Genomic DNA, 22805 nt, shown 5'->3' on the forward strand with positions numbered 1-22805 from the left:
AGAGAAAACTATGACTAATTAATGCTGAAACAAGAAACAATGAATTCGAATACTGCAACCAACAACAAGCCTTATGGATAACAAGCTCCTAAATAGTGTGGGACATTCAGATAAACATATCTTTTAGGTTTGTTTTTTGTTGGGGTTTTTTTGTTGTTTTTTTCAGGAGTTGAGGCTGGCAAATTATCTTTTCACTATGAAATCAATCATTTTGAAACATAGCAATGTTTGCGGACGGTAAACAAATTGTACTTCTTGTAATACTAGGTTATGTGATTTTTGTTTATGTACAATAAGTTTAAACATGATGCAAGTATACAACATTTGATATTTACAACACATTTTGTGGTTTACCTGTACCCACTAAATCCATGAAAATTACACGAATTGTGAATGGTAATGACTAAATAATTTTCAAGTTTTCAAAACATTCTTTTAATTTTATAGCGATAAGTGATAAGAAAGGCATGCTTGCCCAAGACAGTATCAAATTGGAAATGACGGTAGATTTTCGGATTTTTTTTTAAAGACAACTATGTGTTTATGATCAGCACGAAAAAAAATGACAAATGAGAAACACTGAGTGCCTTTGACAAACTGAGAACAAGAAAGGTAACTTTTAATTAGGCCCTAAAAATTTATGACAAGTTATGCAAGTTCATGGATATATCTAACAGACCTAAACTTTTATCTGATACCATGTACTACTTTTCTCTGACAATATATTATTTCATGGTAAAATAAATAAACAAATTATGGCGTTTCTCTGTAATGAAACAATAGTTAAGTCAAAATCTTACTTAACACACATATATAAAGGGATGTTTGTTACAAAAAATTAACTAATAAAATGTAAGAGGATTATTAAGACATGCAGTGCAGACTATAAACATGGTAGCAGTTTTATAAATGAAAACTTCCTTATTATATATGTGACCGTGACTGAGAAAATAGGTCCAGATGAGATTTATACATATTCAGTTTTTTTGCATTTTTTCAATGCTACTAATGTGCTTACCATGAATACAAAATTTTATGACGATGTCTCAACTGGTTTCGAAAATACAGCAGTTCATATTCGGCATACATTTATAATCAGAAAAATATTGAAATTCAAACAAAATTATGACTTATTATTTTTGTTTTTTGTAATTGGAATGTTGTAATTGTGTTCCACCTCAATATTGTATTATCTATACATTGTAAATACTCCAGAATTGAATATCTATATTGATGACAAAAATCTAGTTTCTTGTGAAATATTTGTGTGTTAAATATGTGGTTTCCATGGAAACAAAACAATAAATATTCTAGAACTTCTTTTTTCATATTCTCCAAATGTCTTAATGTTTACATATATTTTATGTGTTGTTTCTGGTGATAATGTACTGTCTACATGTCATTTTCCCTAAATCTGTATTTTTTTTGCATTGATACTTTGAAATTAAGTGTACTTTTTTAAGGTTTTGGTTTTTTTTAATGAGTTGCTTTTCGTTATCGTATGTTTTGAATGTGTGTTTTATTTTTATATGATATATAAAAAAAAAGTATCAAAACTTCTTTGTTAGTTTTGTATGTTTGTTTAATGTAGTTCATTTATATGTTTTGGAGTTTTATAGTGTGACGTCCATTTTCACTGAACTAGTATACAATTTTATTTAGGGGCTGACTGAAGACCACCTCCGGGTGCGGGAATTTCTCGCTGCGTTGAAGACCTATTGGTGGTCATCGCTTGTTGTCTGCTCTTTGGTCGGGTTGTTGTCTCTTTTACATATTCCCCATTTCCAATCTCAATTTTATTCCATCAGATTTTTTCCAAAATTAAATGAATTAAAAACTTGAACTTAGTGGCATTGCTATTTAAAATGTCGGTACCAAGTGCAAGATATACCAGTTCTCTGCCATGTGGTCAATTTATTAACAACTAAAAATGTTTTGACTTTGTTGGCGACATTAGCCTTGAAAATTAAATATTTTCAAATTTAAAAAAAAATAGAATAGTAGACAAAACAAACTTTGGTATTTTATTTCATAAAAAGCTCTATTCTTCAATGTTCTTGATGGACATTAATCTTTATTGGATTCTCCTTCATCGGTCAAGTCAACCTCAGTTGTAGCAATGGTTAGCTTTGGACAGACTATGTCATTATTAGTTTCATTATAGCAATATTCCCCGATTTGTTCATAGAGATACCGCGGTCTTGCTGCATTTAATCCTTTGTGTGTTAAGGTGTTTGGCATAATAGATGGTGAAATTATAGTGTTCTTCTTTATAAACATATTGATGATAGTAGGTTATGAGTCACATGCTTCTTTACGTGTTAGTATGAAGTTATACATCTGTGTTTTGATGAATCAACAATAAAGTGGTGATATGTGCTTTATATATGCTGCAGTGTTAAAATATTGCTGAAGGTATTGCTTCCAATTTTAATATATGACAGGTTTCTCCATATTCTTGACTGACTAGGCAATATTATGGCTATTCCTACTGGACTTGATGACACTATCTGCAATCTGCAAAATAATAAAATATAAATGCAACTACATCATCAACAAATATTGTACACGCAGTATGTTTTAAATGTAGCCAGATCAGACACTACATTCAAAAAGGGTAAGCATGCTCTTTTCATGCAAGGGATATTGGAAGCATACATGTATAATCTTTCAATTGAATAAGTATATTTATATGGTTAATCAGTGCCACGTGCACAGTGATAAGACAGTGATAAGACAGTGATAAGACTCAGTGACAGATCCAGGGGTCAAGAGGGAGTGCTAAAGTCCCCCGCCCCCTCACACCCCTTTGATTGCCGAAAAAAATCATGTTTTTCTCTATATATATAAAATTTAGTATAAAATCATCCAAAACTTTTTTAATGTCACACATTTTTGGGGGTAATCAATTATTGGGAATTACACCCTCCTTTTAAAAAATCCAGGATTTGCCCCTGAAACTTAAGGTAGTCTGTAAATGCAAGCACATTTAGGAATAAGATATATTGTGATGATAACAGAAAATAATCTTTCTTATCCTTATTTTAATTCTTTATTTTATCATCATGATTATGCCAAAATATTTAAAGATGCTTAAATATGTACATGTGTTTTGACATTATCACATTTTTAAAAGAGGGACGAAAGATACCAGAGGGGCAGTCAAACTCATAGATCGAAAACAAACTGACAACGCCATGGCCAAAAATAAAAATACAAACAGACAAATAATAGTACAGATGACACAACATAGAAAACTAAAGACTAAGCAACACGAACCCCACCAAAAACTGGGGGTGATCTCAGGTGCTCCGGAAGGGTAAGCAGATCCTGCTCTACATGTGGCACCCTTCGTGTTGCTTATGTTATTACAAATCCGATAAATAGTCTAATTCGGTAGGTCACATTCATGAAAAGGGAAGGGCATTGTAGTTACGACATAAGGAACATATCCGATATCATCTGTGAAACGGTTATTCAATAACGGTCAACCAACTCGTGATGGCGTCCGTAAAATTTACGAAGGGATGATTTCAACTTCCCCATTTGGAACTCTTGGTTTAATAACTTTCTTGTGAGCAGCAATCCTCTATCAAGGAAATCATGATAGGAAATACAAGCCCGGTTAAGTGTTGACACAGTTAAAATCTAGTACTTTTTATAAGTAAAATGTAAATAAACAAAAATAAACAAAAACATGATATGAAATCTTAAATTAATAAGAAAATTAATGTGAATGTTATTTGTTTGTAATAAATGAACTCATTCTGGTTTTTATTAAGTATCTATATTAAAATCAAACATTTTAATGAAAATAGAATTATAAAAACTTAAGGGAACTTATATAGAAAAAATGCTTTTGGCATAAAATCAACAAATATGTTATGTTTTGAATTATGTATAATATTATTGGCATTTTATTATGTCCTTATAAAAAGTCACTTTGAATTTTAGCTCACAAATTTTATCTTGTTTACCTTGACCTACCTTTTTAAACTCAATTTAGAAGTAAAATTAAAAAAAAAAACACAATTTAACTCAAGTTTGAAATTAATGTCATTAAACATGTTAAATGCACTTCATTGCACTTAGGTCATGTACAATGTAAGTGAAAATATGTTTATACATGTTAAACAGTTTACCTGATAAAAAACAATTATAAACCTTAATTAAAAAAATGAGGAGCTGTGGTCTGATTGCCAATGAGACAAGTATCTAATAAAGTGAAAATGAAGTGATATAAAGCAATTTAAGGCACTGTATGGTCTTCAACAATGAAGAAAACCTATACTTTATACATGAAGCTGGCTGTATTAAAAAGTCCAGAGCATAAAAAATATGAAACGATTCAAACGAGAAAACTAAGAGCTTAATTCATAACAAAGCAATTACGAAAAACAAATATAACATGATTATATGACAACCACTGTACTACAGGTTACTAACTTTGGAACACCCCCCCCCCCCCTTTTCCATCCAACTTAAGACGGTGGTGTAACAGCCCAACAAATGAACAAACTACAAAAATCAGTAGCAATTGGCTTAACTTAAAAGATCTGTAGGAGGCACACAAACCACTAACATAAGAACAAAAGACAAAAAGAGTCAACATACATGTACATGTATATATTAAATTGTGTTTTTTTTAACTCAGCTTATACTTCTAGACCAAGTTAAAAGGTCAATTTATTGGTCGAGTTAAACAATTTAGTAAGTTTATGACTAAAATTACAAAGCCACTTCATAAATGTGTACATTTTATAAAGACATGTAGATGCTGGTATAATTTTGCATACGTAGATGCTAGTCATGCTACATGCAGTATAATATGCATATTCAGACTATAACATAAAGATTCATCAGATTGGTGCTGTCAGTATAATCAGTCTGTTGAATTTAATTCATAGGTGTTGTAAATTTAACTTTAACCATGTTCTAAACATCTGATGCTGGGAATATATTTATGATTTGTCAATTTCAGAGAAAACTAGCTAAAACACTCTTTTTCATACTGATACTAAACTACAATTTTGTGCTTTCATCATAAAAAGTCAGTTTTAACATGATAGAACATCGATATATCGCGCGATCATAATGCCATGTGTGCAGTGTGGTAAAAAAAAGTGCATCTAAATTTATAAATGATTTAGAGTCAATAACATTTTATTAATTTCAATGTGTACATAGATTTCTACATATGCTTTGCATATAAAAATTACAAGTAATACTTAACAAAATGAAAGTACATTTTTGAAAGTTGTCAGTCACATTTTAGTTTACTTTAGCTGTTGAGAAGGGTACACAGCCTGAGTTATCACAAAATTTGTTGATTTAACTTAACAATTTTATTTATTGCGAACCCAATGATACTTTTCCACAGATTCACCTGCAAGTTACCTGTCGATCTAAACTTTTATAAGCTCTTTTGTCCCATCTAATAAATACAATAGCTATTGTTATCTGTGTAGTTTATTTGAAATTGATGGGACCTTTAAATTTCTTCCAAGAGAAATCTATCACTCACTGATTAATTTACCTGAACAAAAAATTGAACTGTCAATAATGAAAATACAATTATTGACCAGAACGAAAAAAACAGGTTAAAATATTCACACTGGAACAAATATGTGACGACGTCTGAAAATATGGGCCTAGATGCGGTAAAACGTAATTTTGGCTATGACGTTGTAAAGTTAACGTTGACGAACACCTGCAAAATATTTGTTCGCTGCCTAAAAGCAATATTATTTCACTAATTATATCACATGTGCAGCTTACCATGTGTGCGTATTTCGTAATTGATATAATTAGTGAAATAATATTGTTTTTAGGCAGCGAACAATAATTTGCAGGTGCTCGTCAACGTTAACTTTACAACGTCATAGCCAAAATTACGTTTTACCGCATCTAGGCCCATTTTTTCAGACGTCGTCAAATATTTGTTCCAGTGTGAATATTTTAACCTGGTTTTTTTACGTTCTGGTCAATAATAAGTAAATGTTTTGTTTATTAGTACACTCCACAAAGGATAACAGATTATGTCAGGAATATTCTACAACACCCAACTTCTCCGAAAAAAGTACAGATGACCAAGACAATAAACAATGAACATTTTTTAATACATGTTCCAGATAGCCTGGTTTGGTATGAGCACATATTTGGTTGGATGAAACATGTTTTACATGTGCTATGTATGCATCACATGCCATGCGTGTCCACAATCAGTCAAAATATCGGGAATAGGATTACAGATCAGACGACTTTATTGGTATCTATAGATCTAAGACCACAAAATTATGTCTTGTTGAGACACCTCGTATCGGTCAACCAAATCGTCATTCGTGTCGAACCATTTATTTCCATTACTTTAAAAGTAATATCCCTGATGGTCGAGATTGAATTTTGAAAACAAGAACGACGACATTTTCGCGAGTTTGTTTGATCAATCATAAATCCATTCCACGTACAAAACATTTTTTTATGAGGAAATGACAAATTAATTTGAAATTTTTTCACCAACATTTTGTCTCGTCTCACCTTAAAACCACATATAATTTAGTATTCACGATTGTAGTAGACGGAACACGTTTTCTACCTTCTTCAAAAAGTATTTGTTAATTACTGCAGAACATTTTTTTCTCGCCATCAGTTTGCTTGAACACGAAATTGCATTTTTATTACTAGACGCCCTTTAAACAGAAATCTTACTGTATGTATATAGGTGTATTATTATTATGTTTTGATTAGGTTGAACATTATTTTGTATATCATTTCAAGAGCACACATTAAATTACTGTTATCTGCAATGTATAAGTCGTTTTTAAGATACCATATAAATAGCAAAATTAGCTTCCTCCTATAGTTGAGGGCGTGTATTTCCATAATGTCAATTAGCTAGATAAGTAGTTTAAATGTAGTGTATTATAATGTTTACATAATTCCTGCTTTTAGTTCGTTTAATTGTCTTCGTAATTTGTGGATACAAAGTTAGTATACAAAAAATATTATCATTAAATTACGGGCGGGTCCTGTATTTAAATGTTTCATCAGTAATTGCTTTCAAAATGACTCGACATATTTCCCAAATTGCCTCCATTGTAGAACTTGCTTCTGAAGAAAATAAATCGCTGGCTTGTACTTCATAGAAATACGAAGTGCACCACGCTCAGGATAATCCAGATGCATCATTTAGTTGTATTGGCGCTGGTCTGTCTTGATGTTGTCCTAGGAATTGCCTATTCTTGTGTGACACAATGGCCCCTCCTCCGGTACCAATAAACTCAAGTCTTGGTGACGTAGTGGCTCTTAATTTATACTAAACATATAATTCGTTCAAAAATATGTCAAAGGTTATAGAACCTACTAAACGATATAAACTCTTACTAACACTTTAACATTTACTTTGTCCTAATATGCAACGAGAGTAGTAATTTTACTAATAACACAACTACATTCACGATAAAAAAATCAATAAAAAAATGTAGTGTTCTAGTTTAAAGGAGACTTTATTGTAACTGTAGATTCGTGAATTACAAACATTATTTCCGCATCTACGGTTAACCATAAATGTCTCCTCTTGATGTATATCAACAGGCTAATAAAAGACAATAATACACATTTTAGATCATGCCAGATATATCTTTTAGTATGAATTACTGTTTGTAGCGTTGAAAAAAACCGTTCTGTCTTATTTTTGTTTCTTTCTTTCAGACTTACAGCCGAGATTTACTTTTGTCTAGTGGCTGAGTAGAAAATAGAACAAAAAAGCCTTGAAATAGCTCTAACTCTATGCATGTTCTATCACTCAAAATAAATGGAAAACAATTTTGATAACAAATGGTATCATAAAGTAAATTAACAAAAATACCGAACTCCTATGGAAATTCAAAACAGAAAGTCCTTTATAAAATGGCAAAATCAAAAGCTCAAACACATCAAACGAATGGAAAACAACTGTCATATTCCTGGCTGGGTACAGGCATTTCCTAATGTAGAAAATGGTGGATTCAACCTGGTTTTATAACTAGCTAAACCTCTCACTTGTATGACAGTCGCATAGAATTTCATTATATTATATAATAAAGTGCATATATCCTTTTCTTGTAAAAAACTTACGAAAACCGATCCTTAAGAAAATTGATTTGTTTTAACTTCAACAAAATATCGTCATACTGACGGGCAGCACTAAACACAAACTTACACCAGCACAGACTTGCATGTTACAGAGAAGAAATCAAATATTATCTTTCAAAATATGCAAGAGTATTTGCAAAAGTAAAGTGAGCGATATGTCATATAGAAAGAAGCAGGACGGGTACATTGTGTGTCAAAGAAATAACACATATGAAAAAGAGAAACAATCAGACCTGGACTATGATCTCAACGATAGAGAGAACGAAACGATATGGGAGATTAAAAAGAAAACAGAAAGGAAAAAGAAAAACGATTCACAATTCAGTGAATAATTATCGAAGTTCAAAAACAGAAGTACAAATAAATGTTGGTAAAGTTACAGATAATGAGAAAGAAAAAGCAACTGCAATTCACAATACTCTAATGTTAGAGCTTGCGTCACGACTCCAAAAATTTAACTAGAATCAGCTGACATTTCGATCTTATAACTGGAGAATTCATGAAGAAGTGTGAAGATTTATTAAACTAGGTCTGAAGTACACCAGGATATGACATAGTCGACTAACGTCTAATAAACAGAAATCCACTAAAATAACTTATTAAGATACCAGGCTTATATTTTTTAGATGGAAAATACTAACTTGTTTTTTACTTAAAGTTTTGACAGCAGTTAATATATAAATATGACCATATCAATGATATTTCATATGAACACATAAGTGTGGACTACTAGGCTGGTGATACACTCGGGAAGGAAAGCCCCACGAGCAGTGGCATCGATCCAGTGGTTATAGAAAAAATCAGCAATGATATCAGGCTTATAACTTTGTACGCCAGACGCGCGTTTCGTCTATTGTCATTAACGCCTGAATCAAAAAAGTTTAAAGGCCAAATCAAGTTTGACTGGGGGATATGAATATGGTCATCCCAGGACTTCTCCCGTCTAGCAGTAAACCCACTTCATAAGTTTGGCGTTGGTGCATGTATAAATATAGTCACGTCTTATCGCAATGGAAACATTAAATCCTATCCATTGTACTAGACTCTGTGCGCCAAAAACCCTTGCAACAACTCTCTCAAATGGTCTAAGTCTTACTTCATCCAATAAACCAAAATTTACTACTAGCAGCAGTTAAAATATCTCACCCTTTATCCAGATCAACATTCCTTACAATGGATTGTATTATTGTTAATTTGTTCTCGTCCTAAAAATGCATGGACTATTTGCCACTTGACATTACGCATGCAACAATCAATCAATTCGAACATGAGAAATTCAGTGAAACAAATCATAAATTGACAGAACACACGCAATTACACTACACATTGCTTGAAGTGATGATTAAAAACAAAAAGGGTTAACGACTGGCATAGTTCTTACATTTCATGTAAGTTAAAAGACTTTGAACGTGAATGTCTGATAGCAGAGAATTTTTTAACGTTTATTGGTCGTGATGGTGAAAGACATCTGTCAAATTTAAAGTGATATTAGAACAGACTAGAACTTTTTTGACATTGATAAACCTGTATTGTGCTGAACTTGTCAGTATATCATAATATGTTGCATTTGAAAAGCACCTCATTAATTGTAATTTAGCGTGAAGAATAGAAAGCATCGTTTATAACAAGCTTCATTAAATGATATCTAATGCTTCACTTTACAGCTAGATGATGTCATAAAAGGAGTAAAAATCGACGACATATACCCCACATTTCCCATTTTAACAGTTGTGCCATCGAGTACATATTCATATTTACAGCATTGGATTTATATGTGCTAGAACTTGAAATTGAAGAGTGAAACTGATACAAATTCACCATAATGATTCATTTATACTTGGCGGCGAAATTAATGCGACAGATTTTCTTGGATACAATATCAAAAGTGACTTCTCAAAAACAAAACTCACAAATTTGGGAGAACTAGTAGATAAGGAAAATCAAAATAAAAAAGCTGCAGAAATTATTGCAGCGCTTTAAAAATGATGACAGACAGACATGTTGTTTACAGTTCACTTAAAAATTTATTAGAAAATGGAAGTTAGAGTGCCTCAGTAATTGAAAATTATGAACCATTTAATGCAGATATGTAAAAAAAGCCTATTAGAAATAAATCATTTCAAATGTAATTTACATGTTCTTGTAAATTTTGGGTCTCAAGCCCTAAATAAATGGGCTAAAACAATTATTGTTTCAAATACATTGCCAGCCGGCTCCTTTTCTCAAAGTACACCCGATTTTATTCGTGCTGCACCCTAACTGTGTGTTCCTGTCGCCAATCAAAAATTATCTGGTTACGGACTGTTATTTAACTTCTACCTAGAAAGCTTAACTCCACCAATTTAACAAAAAATGTCTACTTTTTACGGACATTGAATTTATATTCTATTTTCAATGGCAGCATTCGTATTTTATCATGCGAAACACATAATTTTTTTTTTATTAAATTCTATTTTGATGATAGACATAGTCATCCTGAGTCATGTGTAGGATATTACGTTAATAATAATGTGTACTTGGCAGGTTGTCGTGCATTTGGGTATAATTGTTTAACTATGTACTGGTCCCTTATGGAGACAGATCGAAGGGACTTAGCACATTCTTGATTTAAATTATGTTTGGCTAAATTTCTTAAACTTTCTAGTTTTCTATAGATTCAACTAACTTATTCCGTGGAATAGTCATGTATCCTGATAATACTATTAGAGACGAAGTTTACAATAGCTTATTTTTGGACTGTGATATTGAGATTGATATTTTAACAATTGAAGCACTACAAATTCTGTGTACAAACTTTCTTACTATAATTAAACGTCAGCTTGGTGATAACCTTCCCGGTGGCAAATTGAGTATCGATAGCGAACATAATTGTGAACAGAAAACAAATGTTTCTGAAAATGTTTCAACAACTAACATAATTTCAGAGCGTGACTTTGCTTACTTGTATCGTTTATAAAGTGAAAAAGCAAACGCGAATACAATAGTCACAGAAGGAATGATTTTATTTTCAAACAATAAAACTTAAAATGGTTGGAGAGTTTAGAACCTGAAAATAAAAGGAAGGTTTCAAAATAGTAAGGGGAAATGCTCCTAACATAATCAGAAATTAGACAACAGAAAATTGTCTTCAAACAGAAACACATTGACTTAATTAATAAAAGGACAGAGGAAACTCTTAGGCTACAGCAAAATAAAATTGAAGAGTTAAATAAAATAAGAGGGGAGAGTGGACTTGTCTGCAAGAAATATATGACAATATAATGAATATATCAAAAGCCAAGAAGATTGAAGTTGTTAATGTGCAAATTAAATTTCAGCGTCCTATTTTGAAAAACAAATTCTGCTGACAAAACGGTGTTCAGATTTTCAATTCAAGGAAGGCAATGAGAACTTAGCGAATTAATCGAAACTTATCAATTTTGTTAAAAATGTCTGGTTCAACCTACCCTGAAAAAGACCAACAATTGTCTGACAGTAATACAGAACTACTATTAAAAAGTAAAGAAAAAAGAGAGCAATTTATTTCTGAACAGAGGGATTCTATTATTCAGAAAATACAGAATTTAAAGGGAAAAAAATCAGGAAGCAATGAAACAGTAAAACAAAGTGATTATGTACCCCCCAAAAAGCATGCAAAACAATCAAGCTCTTAGAATGAAACAGATAGCGACAATTTGTGAGTAGTGAGTATCATTCGCCAAACAATGATGACATAATCATAGAGGAAAATGTCTTTATAATTGAATCTGGATTTGAGATGGTGCCAAAAGACAGTTATTGTCGATCCTTTGTCATTCCTGAAATGGAAAACATTAACAAAAAATGTGAAATATATAAAGCAAAGTATTTTGAAAGTGTTGGAAGACATTGAATTGTCAGTATGTGGTTTATTCTAAATAATTGCTTTGTTTTCAATTAAGTATTTTCTACAATTAACTTTAAGCTAGATGATTTTGCCTGTATAATGGTGTCCGCAGATACCATTCCTGACTTTTCGTAACCTTACCAGTGTTGATTCTATGGAACAAGAGAAATACTAATAAATGTGTCAAAAAGCAATTTTCATACCGAGAGTGAAGGGGAGACTATTGACAAAAATTTAGAATTTTTTTTTTTTATATTTTAAAAAATGTGGTAGTTTTATTTCAAATGGCTGTCATTTTTTATCTTAGTTTGTAAGTGGTCAAAATTAAATACCCTCTTTTAAATCTATGAATTTGCACTGGCGGCCATCTTTAAGAAAAAAGGGGGTGAAATGACATGTTATAAATAGACATAACTTTGCAACCGCACATCAGAGTTTTTCAAATAAGGTCTTAAAATGCTCGTCTCGGCAAATTCTTAACAGTTAATGCAAGAAAAATACAATATATTCCCTGTAATCATATAGGCCTGGCCTCTCTAGCTGTTGATATCGATTGGGTCAAACAGTCGAGATATATCGAATCTTGAAATACCGATAAAATAAATTAATTGTGTATCTATAAGGAATCTATGTAAAAGGGACGATTATTGCGCATTTTGAATTTTGCCATTTCAGAATTTATCGTAATTATGTTCAGCTGAATTTTTCATATACGGCAGTAAAACCCGTCCTTCTTTCCAGTCAAACAACTTTTAAGAATATATCTTTCGAATTAATTGTTAATGTTTTCTTGGTTCTAAATGTGCTTAGATATTTGCCACGGAGCGTTAAATAAACAACAACTAATTAATCAGAACCAAAGAATTGTTTACTTTGGTTTTTTAAAAGACGACTTAAAAGACAAATGGATCTGAAAAATAACAATAAACGAAAAAAATATCTGACAGCAATCGCCTAATCTGACATGTCGCATTACCCTCGCTTGGAGCATTTGTCAACACTATGAGTAATACTCTCAGTGTATCTATACAGTTGCTTAACGTTGGACAAGCACGTTATAGAAGAAAGGTTAAAATTAAGGTCAATATGTTGAATGGCGTTGTTGTTTTGCCCCGCGAAACACGCTTAAGTAAATGATTTTAAGCAGACGACAAATTTTAATGGATTCTGTTGCCGTCACATGGAAGGCTTGTCGGAGGTTTAAAGAAGAAACCAACATTTTAATTATCCTTGTTACAGAAATACTAATATCATTAAGTGGAAATTTACTCCCTGCCTTACAAATTCAGACAAATATACGATAACAGAAAGGTAAACAAACTCAAGTGTCATTCTTCCTTTCAACGCAGACATATGTAACAGGAACCAAGTTATTTCGCTCATTAGTGCAATGCATTTTTAGCATAATAGAGTTTTTATTCCCTCTATTTTACTGCAAACAAATTACTTTCTCAGACTTGTTTACCCAAAGGAACTTACAATAAATAAATCAAATATTAACAACAATAAGTGTCCTTTCCTTGATTTAGACATTTCAGTTGTACACCAGAAACTCTTCAGAAAACTTTACTGCAAAAGGGATGATTTTTCTTTCCCTATTGTTAATTTTCCTTTTATGGACGGTGATGTTGCTTTGGCACCGTCTTACGGTGTTTATGTATCCCAACTCGTTCGCTATGCCCATGTCTGTAGTGACGTTTTTGGATTTCAATGAGCGTATATCTATGTATTACTGGTAAATTATTCAGTCAGGGATTTCGTTACCACAAACCTTTACTTAGTTCATCCATAGATATAAAGATTTGCTGTTCCTATAAAAAAAACTTATTTCAGACGGAATAGCACAACCTAAATTTTACAATTATGATGTTTACCAAGCCCGGAAATGTATGTAAACTTATCAATTTTTCAAATAAACTTATTCTAAAAGGTTACTAATTCTACATTATAATTGGATCTTTGAGTATTGTTGTTATTGGTTTAAATATTTATTTTGTTATCCGTAATATAAAACCTTACTAAATAGTATTGTTATATTGTTATGCACATATGCACTTTCAAGGTACTACAATGCTTATGTTTGGCATTGCACAAGATCATGTTTTTCTCTGACTGTTAATGACGTCTTTACACTAAATTTATTGGATGTTGGATGTGTATTGATTGATATACACGTCTTAGATACATGATTTCTTTCATTAGATGTTATTGGTTTTGAACTAACTGTCAGTAACTGTCAATTATACCAAATCTCCTGATTTTTATATAGAATCATCAGGTGATTTTGGTCTAAAATTTGAGAATGCAGGTAAGGTAAACGTTACTTACTTGTGAAAATTCCACACTACAGATCTTTCTCTTTAAACGGACAAATCATGAACGTAATCGTCTTGTATCTGCTTTTTCACGTATTTTGGTTCATTGAAATAGCAAGTATACCACGGTAATATTAAAGAATTTTAAATCTAAAAAGATGTGTTTTGATTGACCAAATTTAATATTAAAAAACCTTAGAAGTTAATTGTTCTCTGCACTGTTTGACCTTATCCAAGTCAGCCTATCTTGCAGAACCTACTCATTGTAAACACTGGTAATTTGAATACATTAAGAAATTAATAAGAATCTAAAGTTCCAATTCCCTAATTCAAAGATGACCGTATCTGAATTTAGTTAAAAGTTTTAGGTCCCTTTTAGGCTTACATGTCCGATCGGTTCTATGTATTATACATCCCTGGCTTTCAAATGTTTAGGGAGTTGAACATTCCTGATGAAAGTAAATCGAATCGGACGCACAAACTTGCAAGTGTTTTTCAAATGGTTATCGTTTCACAAAAGGTCGTAGATCGTGAAATATGTCGTAATAAGTGTTGTGTATGTTTTATGTAAGGGCCTCAAGGTAGATACGTGAATCCTTTTTGAAACACCCTCTTTAAATAAAGTAATGATTATATTATTATTATTTTATTATTATTTCGACGGGTGTATAAAAATGAAATATAATTGAACAATAGGAATCTGTAAAGACATGAAAATGGGGGTTGAATAATGAGAGCTGTATTCTTTTATTCTTTTTATCGGCAATTTGTCTCAACAACATGTTTTTTTCTTAACAATCTGAATATAATTAGTATTATTAAGCGTACAAAATGTTGTGATAGTTGTTTGAATAGTGTGAATGAAATTGCGTGCATTCCATTGATTAATTGACGCGAATGGAAAGGGACGCGTGACGTCATTGTCTTATATTTTCGATTATCAGGTCCTGTCTATGATGTTTAAAAAAAATAAAAGGGAAGATGGAAGAAATGCAACTAATTCAATATATTATATATTATATGGCCATTAGATGGTGATGCCAATCTCTGTTATATATGGAATTTATCAATTTATAAACGAACAATTTTTGAAAGTTATGATATAAATCATGTCGGTATCAAAGTACTTACTTACTACTGACCTGATGCTACCCTCGAGGACTCCAGTAGCGGTATCGACCCAGTGCTATAAAAACAGTGAATAGAACAACCTATTCTGTATAATTCATACTCAATTCCTAAATATAACAAGAGGCTCTCAAGAGCCTGAATCGCTCACCTGTATTTCAGAGGAGAAGATTTTTAGATGTTAGCAAACTTGATAAACAAATTGTGTAAAATTGTCTTTAAAGGGCAATATCTTCTTAAGGGGTCAATTGACAATTTTGGTCATATTAACTTTTTTGTAGATCTTACTTTGCTGAACATTATTGCTGCTTACAGTTTATATATATCTATAATAATATTCAAAATAATAACAAAAAAACTGCAAAATTTTGTTAAAACTACCAATTCGGTGGCAGCAACCCAACAATGGGTTGTTAGATTCGTCTGAAAATTTCAGGGCCGATAGATCTTGACCAATTAAACAATTGTACTACATGTCACATTTGCTCTAAAAGATTTAGTTTTTGAGATATAATCCAAAAACTGCATTTGACCCTTATGTTCTATTTTTAGCCATGGCGGCCATGTATGTCGATGGATACAAACTTTGGATACAATTTATAAACAAGATACCCTAAGGAACATTTAGTTAAAGTTTGAAGGTAATTGGCCCAGTAGTTTCAGAGGAGAAGATTTTTAAATGTTAGCAAACTTGATACATATTGTGTAAAATTGTCTTTAAAGGGCAATAACTCCTTAAGGGGTCAATTGACAATTATGGTCATATTAACTTTTTTGTAGATCTCACTTTGCTGAACATTATTGCTGCTTACAGTTTATATATATCTATAATAATATTCAAAATAATAACAAAAAACTGCAAAATTTTGTTAAAACTACCAATTCGGTGGCAGCAACCCAACAATGGGTTGTTCGATTCGTCTGAAAATTTCAGAGCTGATAGATCTTGACCTATTGAACAATTTTATCCCTGTCAGATTTGCTCTGAAAGCTTTAGTTTTTGAAATATAAGCCAAAAACTGCATTTGACCCTTATGTTCTATTTTTAGCCATGGCGGCCATGTTTGTCGATGGATCAAAACTTCGGATACAATTTATAAACTAGATACCCTAAGAAACATTTAGTTAAAGTTTGAAGGTATTTGTCCCAGTAATTTCAGAGGAGAAGATTTTTGAAATAGTTTACGACGACAGACGACGACGGACGCCAAGTGATGGCATAAGCTCACATGGGGCCCTTCGGGCCCCGGTGAGCTAAAAATAAGGAGATGTGGTATGATTACCAATGAGACAACTATCCACCAAGTTCAAATTAAGTGGATGTAAGCAATTATAGGCAACCGTACGGCCTTCAACAAAAAGAATAACCCATACCGTATGTCGGCTATAAAAGGCCCTGACATGGAAAAATGGACCAATTCAATAGAGAAAACCAACGGCTTAATTTATCACACAACAATTTACGAAAAACAAATATGACAGACATAAACCAACGACAACCACTAAACTACAGGCTCCTGACTTGGGACAGTCACATAAAGAATGTGGCGTGGTTAAACATGCTTGAAAGCGCTCAACCCCTCCCATACCATGGGATAGTGGTGTAACAGCACAACTCACAACTATAAAAATCAGTTAAAAAGGGCTTTACTCATCAGATCGATACAAAGCAGAAAAGCATATAACAAAAACACTGACCGGACGTGGCAGGATATTTATATATCCCTAACAAAAAAAGACACAAAGTACAAATCTGGGAGTACTCGCAGTTAATGATTGCTAATCATATATCTATGACTAAAATATAAATCAGTGCACAACCAACATCCAATGGATTTAGTGTAAAGAAGACGTTAACAATCAGAGAAAACATGACCTTGCGCAATGTCAAAATATAGGTATCGACAGATCGTAGTATCGTCAAAGTGCATATGTGTCTAACAATAATATTTAGTATGGTTTTATTTTACTGATACATGTAACAAAATCAATATTTATACCAATGAAAACAATATTCAAAAATCTAATTACAGTATTGAATTGGTAACCTTTTAGAATAAGTTTATTTAAAGGATTGATAAGTTTACCCGGACCGCATCTAAATTTCCGGGCTCGGTAAACAACATCACCGTAAAATTTAAGATGTGCTATTCCGTTTGAAATAAGCTCTGTGTTCCCTTTGAGTTTAAAGCATTTTCCTCAGAAAACAACACAAAATATTTGTAAATATTCAACGGGACTTTAGATTTAGAATGAAGTCGGATAAAAGCCATTTCCCTAAACCGTATGATTCAGGCCATTTCCGCGATCGACCTCTCCCACTCACTGAACTCTTAATACAATAAAACGCGTCACGATTCCTAGATTTTGATTGGAGCACATTGGAATAGAAGAGCAAAGCAGATGGACAAAATGTTGGATTCAGTTATCAACTGGATATCCTATCCTTTGGAAAGATATTTTGTTGCTCAAATACTTGATAGCATATTGACTAGATATCAAGTGGATATTTGTTTTAGCCATTGGTTTATTACCCACACTGATTTGTAACAGGACAGTAAACTGGAAGCAGACGACGTTAAACAAGAGAAAGTGGACGGAAATTTTTATCAAAGCTATCTTGTATTTATTTAGTGAGCTATTTGAGAAAATATTGACGTTATACGCTCATAACAGACAAATGCCGTTACAAATGCCCAAACGTCACAGGTTTTTGGCAACCCTGGGGCACTAAAAGCAGATTAAAAATAAATGGAGAAAGGTATTATACTCTGGGGCAAAAAATGCAGTTTGCAACACAATGGATAAGACGGGAGGAGGTCCAATTGAGATACATTGAGATACAGACAGACACAACTGTGTAGAAAATAATAGACCTGCATCAGGATGCTACCAATTTTGTTGTTATTAAAGGCAAAATGGATGTTGGTATAGATATTTCCTCCTTATTTTCACAAGCAAAAGGTAAGGTATTTATTAAATTGGTGCGGTGGTACCTTAAGACTAACTTAATTTTTCTTACACATCGAACCCAATAGTTCATTAATTAGGTCAACGCACGTTTCAAAATATTAAACGATTTCTAATTACAACATCAACTCTAGCACAACCTAGTGTCAGGTCAGATGTTCTTCTTGTAAACTAGTAAGTGTATGAAATAACTCCTATCATTTCTACTTGTAAACATAAAAAAGGACAGAGAAGCACATGTAAGACATGAAATATGTTAATCACTACTCCAGATTTCACTAGTAACTTAACAGGAAAAAACTTATTATACAAAATCTTTGAGCCCCTGGACTGTTCCATGAAGAATGACGTTTACGGAATAAAATGTTCTTTGTAGTGGGCTACTTTGTGTTGGTGAAACTCGACAAACTTTTGAATCAACACCGGTCTGGTAATAAAGATTCGCAATTCAGGGTTCTTTATACTCATTTAATCAACCGCGGACCATGATACTTCTTTATCTATGAAAGTACGTATCATCTATATAATTTATCACCACACCAATCGCCCTTTATTAAGTACTTCTTTCCGAAAAGGTAGAGAACATTTCTGGGTAAGGGAACTAGGTACTACAATGCCATGATAACATCAAAGGAGAAGGAAATTTGTCAATTCAAGCCTGCAGTGATGTAAATGTAGTGAGCTTATTTTATACTAACTTAAGATACCAGCGTAGTCATGGGCAAAACATTGCCATCGGTCCAATATAATAAAAAGTCTTCAAAATCTAGATCGCCCTCTGGGAGCATTGATGACCTTCTTTCACAACTTCATTATCCGCTAGGGTTACATTATATTAGAACTACTCTTTTTTCACTGGCTGTTAATTTTCTAAAATGTTTGAGATATTATGCACTTGACAATGGATGCATAAATACATTTTCTCAAATATACAGACGGGTCAGTATAATTTGTAATGCAGCTCTTTTCCATCTTTTTAAATCAAAAGATCGTAACCCTTACATGATGAAAATAGGAAATCCCTTCCAGTTCAGTTTTCTAATAAAGGAATCGATGCTATCAACATCAACAAATTGAAGTATGCTAGAGTTTCTGCTTCTACCTACCAATAATTTTTTGTTTTGACTGGCAATATGGAGGCAACAGAGCAGAAGACAGGTGAAAAACGTAAAAGAAAGCGAAAACATTTCTCAATGCATCTTTCTATCTGATTGATTATGTAGTGAAAAACCATGAAACTATTAAATCAAAAAGTTCGGTTACAAATGCAATAAAAAATCAAGTTTGGTTAAAGATATATATTCATTCCATCGATGCCAGGTCCAACCGTTGTTCGAATAAAGGAAAAGTAGAGGAATTCATGCCCAAAAGCATCAGAAGCTAAAGCCAGTGATTACAAGAGTCCGCAACCAGACCGGGGTTGGGCCTCTTGTCCAAGACATGCACGAAAGGTGGAAGAAAATCATAAATTTTTATGAAGACGCTCCACATTTGTTTTGGAATTGATAGCAGGATAGATGCTGGAGTGTTACACCTTTTCCTGATGCACCAGATTTGTATTATTTTTATTTGCGACCACTTATTGTTTCCTTTTATGTATATGTCATAAGATCATTATTCAGAATGTTCTAAAAATATTATGATTTCCAACTTTAAAGAAAATATTTTGATCAGGAGGGAGGAAAAAATAAAATTTTTGATTGAGAGTTTTGCCATTAAATTTAATCTTAAATTTCTTTTTTTTTATGCGCGCTTTCAGTGAGGAATAAATAAAAATTTCGATTCTTGCGTGATACGATTTACTGCAAAGCTGCAGTCGGTTATATATAAGCCATGCACCTATTTCTAGATATTAAGCACAGCAAAGTACAGGAGAAATGCCTTTCTATGAATTGTCTCTTCCTGTCCATCTACATGATCCTGCAATTAATGGTGTAAGATTTTTTTGTGCATGTTTTGGAGGTACTTACCACAGTATTCCTGCAACATCTTATTTAATTTGTTATTTTAGCTATCACAATCATAAATATCCTTTGTTGTTTGATATGCATGGTTTTGGTGATAATCAATTTTAAGATGTTATCGACACACCTAGATAATGTAAAAATGGAATACCAATATACTAGTACTCTGTTGGGGACACACTAACATGACCCTCTTGGAATATTCAACTAGAATATATTTAATGTAATGTGTTGGTTATGTTTTTTCCCTCTGTCACTCTAAGTAACTCTGTTTAAGTTAAACCTATGATGTCAGAAGATTATAAATACAAATCATTTATTTCATTTCCTGTTGGTGTAGATAGGGGTAGATATAAAGACATTTCTGCAAAATTACAAGTTAATCACTACCAAAAAAGGGCATTAACATATTCAATAGTTTAGAGCTAACCACTGGTTAACACTATTCAACGATTTAAGCAACCCAATGCTGTGCGTCACCAAATACAGTAAGTGTAGATAATCCTTGGTATACTAACCATTTTCTCAGTTATAAAATGCTGCAGGCTTTTACAATAATTTTAATTCCAATCCATTGGGCAGGTAATATGCAAACTCTTTGTCTGATAGAAGTGATTACAGTCAAAACAGTAAAGAACATTCTTTTATTACACGTGGAATTTGTCCTTTGAAAAAAAACAGCTTTTTTTTCACTTGTCCGAATCCAATCTGGACCAGTAGGGACAAGTCGTAATGTAGAGCCCTATGTCAAGGTTACAAAATGATCACATGTGCATCCCCTTTTGTGCAATGCATTAGACACATAAGCCTTTTGATATGTTTACAAAGTCTGTACTTGATAAGAATACATGAGAAAGGTATCAGTTTTCATTAACTGTATATACATTGTTTTGTTTTGTAAATTATTTTTCAGAGACAAGTTCGTGTGATCCAAACCAATACATTACCAAGTGGGATAATTATTTAGGGATTGAGGTGTTTTTGTCCAGGAAAAAAGTGATTTAAAAATTGTTGAACGCCATTTGAATAATAATAATTAAAAAATAAAACCAATGTAACGTTGAACGTATACAATACAAAGAGATATATATACATATTACAAAATACTTATACTTAGAAATAATACGTTATCATAATCGGTAAAAGTAAAATAACAAAAATACCGAACTCCAAGGAAAATTCAGAACGGGAAGTCTTTTATCAAATGGCAAAATCAAAAGCTGAAACACATCAAACGAATGGAAAACAACTGTCATATTCCTGACTTGGTACAGGTTATTTTCTTATGTAGAAAATGGTGGATTAAACCTGGTTTTATAGCTAGCTAAACCTCTCACTTGCACTCGCATAAAATTCCATTATATTGACAACAATGTGTGAACAAAACAAACAGACATAATAGGTAAAAATGTCAATAATTGGGGTACAGGGCCCGTATGCATAAAGCTACTTAAGTTAAGATTTTCCTTAGAAAACACTTAAGTTAAGGAAACTCCGCCCTTTTTACCTAAGTGGTATGCATAAAAAATCTTAAACTAAGTATTTTCTTAGTAAAATCTTAGTTGGTTTTAGTCACGCCCACAAAACTTAAGTGGTATGCATAAAACCCATTAAACTAAGAAAACGCCTAAGATTATACTTAAGTATAAGGTACCTATAGAGCTACCTTAACTTTTCTAAAATATATAAAATCAGTTTTTTTTCGCAGAACATGGATAGATTAGCTCCAATTTAATTGAATAATAACTATATTCAGTAATATTTCGTTTGCTTATTGCTAAATATTAACGATCATTGTAATTTTCGTAAAATCACCTATAATCAACAAACTCAAGAGATAACAGAGGGTATTTTTATTATTTCATTTTACCCTTATTTCTCAATCTCGTTAGTGTGTATTCCGAAAAGTACTCACAGATTTTACACGCATGGAATTCATGCAATTATATTTCTTTTGATTTGTTCGTGCCTGCTTACGTAAGTATTATGAAATACACCGCCTGGTATACTATTAGAACAAAACTGTATGAAGGAAGGAAGCGATGAGGATCTATAGGCATGCAAAATCCTGTTTTCTGGGGGGGGGGGGGGGGAGGCATCGGTTTAATTTTCAATTTTATTGTTCATTTCTACATATATTAGGAAAATGTCCCCTGAATTTGTTTCACTAACTGGGACAAAATCAAAACGTTTTTAAGACCTACTTCGTGGAATTCAAAGTCTATATAAATTATGTATATGTAAGTCTAAACTGAAAACAACGTTCAAACCTATGATTGCGTTGGATAAAAACCGCAATTTTTATACGTGTGCATGCACAAAACAAATTTCTTGGTAGAGGGGTCTAAATACAGCACAAACAACATTTTCCAAAAGACCAGAAAAATTATGTATATGATATATTCATGATACTTAACCCGTATTCAATAA

The sequence above is a fragment of the Mytilus californianus genome, unplaced genomic scaffold (genome assembly GCF_021869535.1).
Source record: "Mytilus californianus isolate M0D057914Y unplaced genomic scaffold, xbMytCali1.0.p SCAF_3, whole genome shotgun sequence".
Classification (NCBI taxonomy): Eukaryota; Metazoa; Mollusca; class Bivalvia; order Mytilida; family Mytilidae; genus Mytilus; species Mytilus californianus.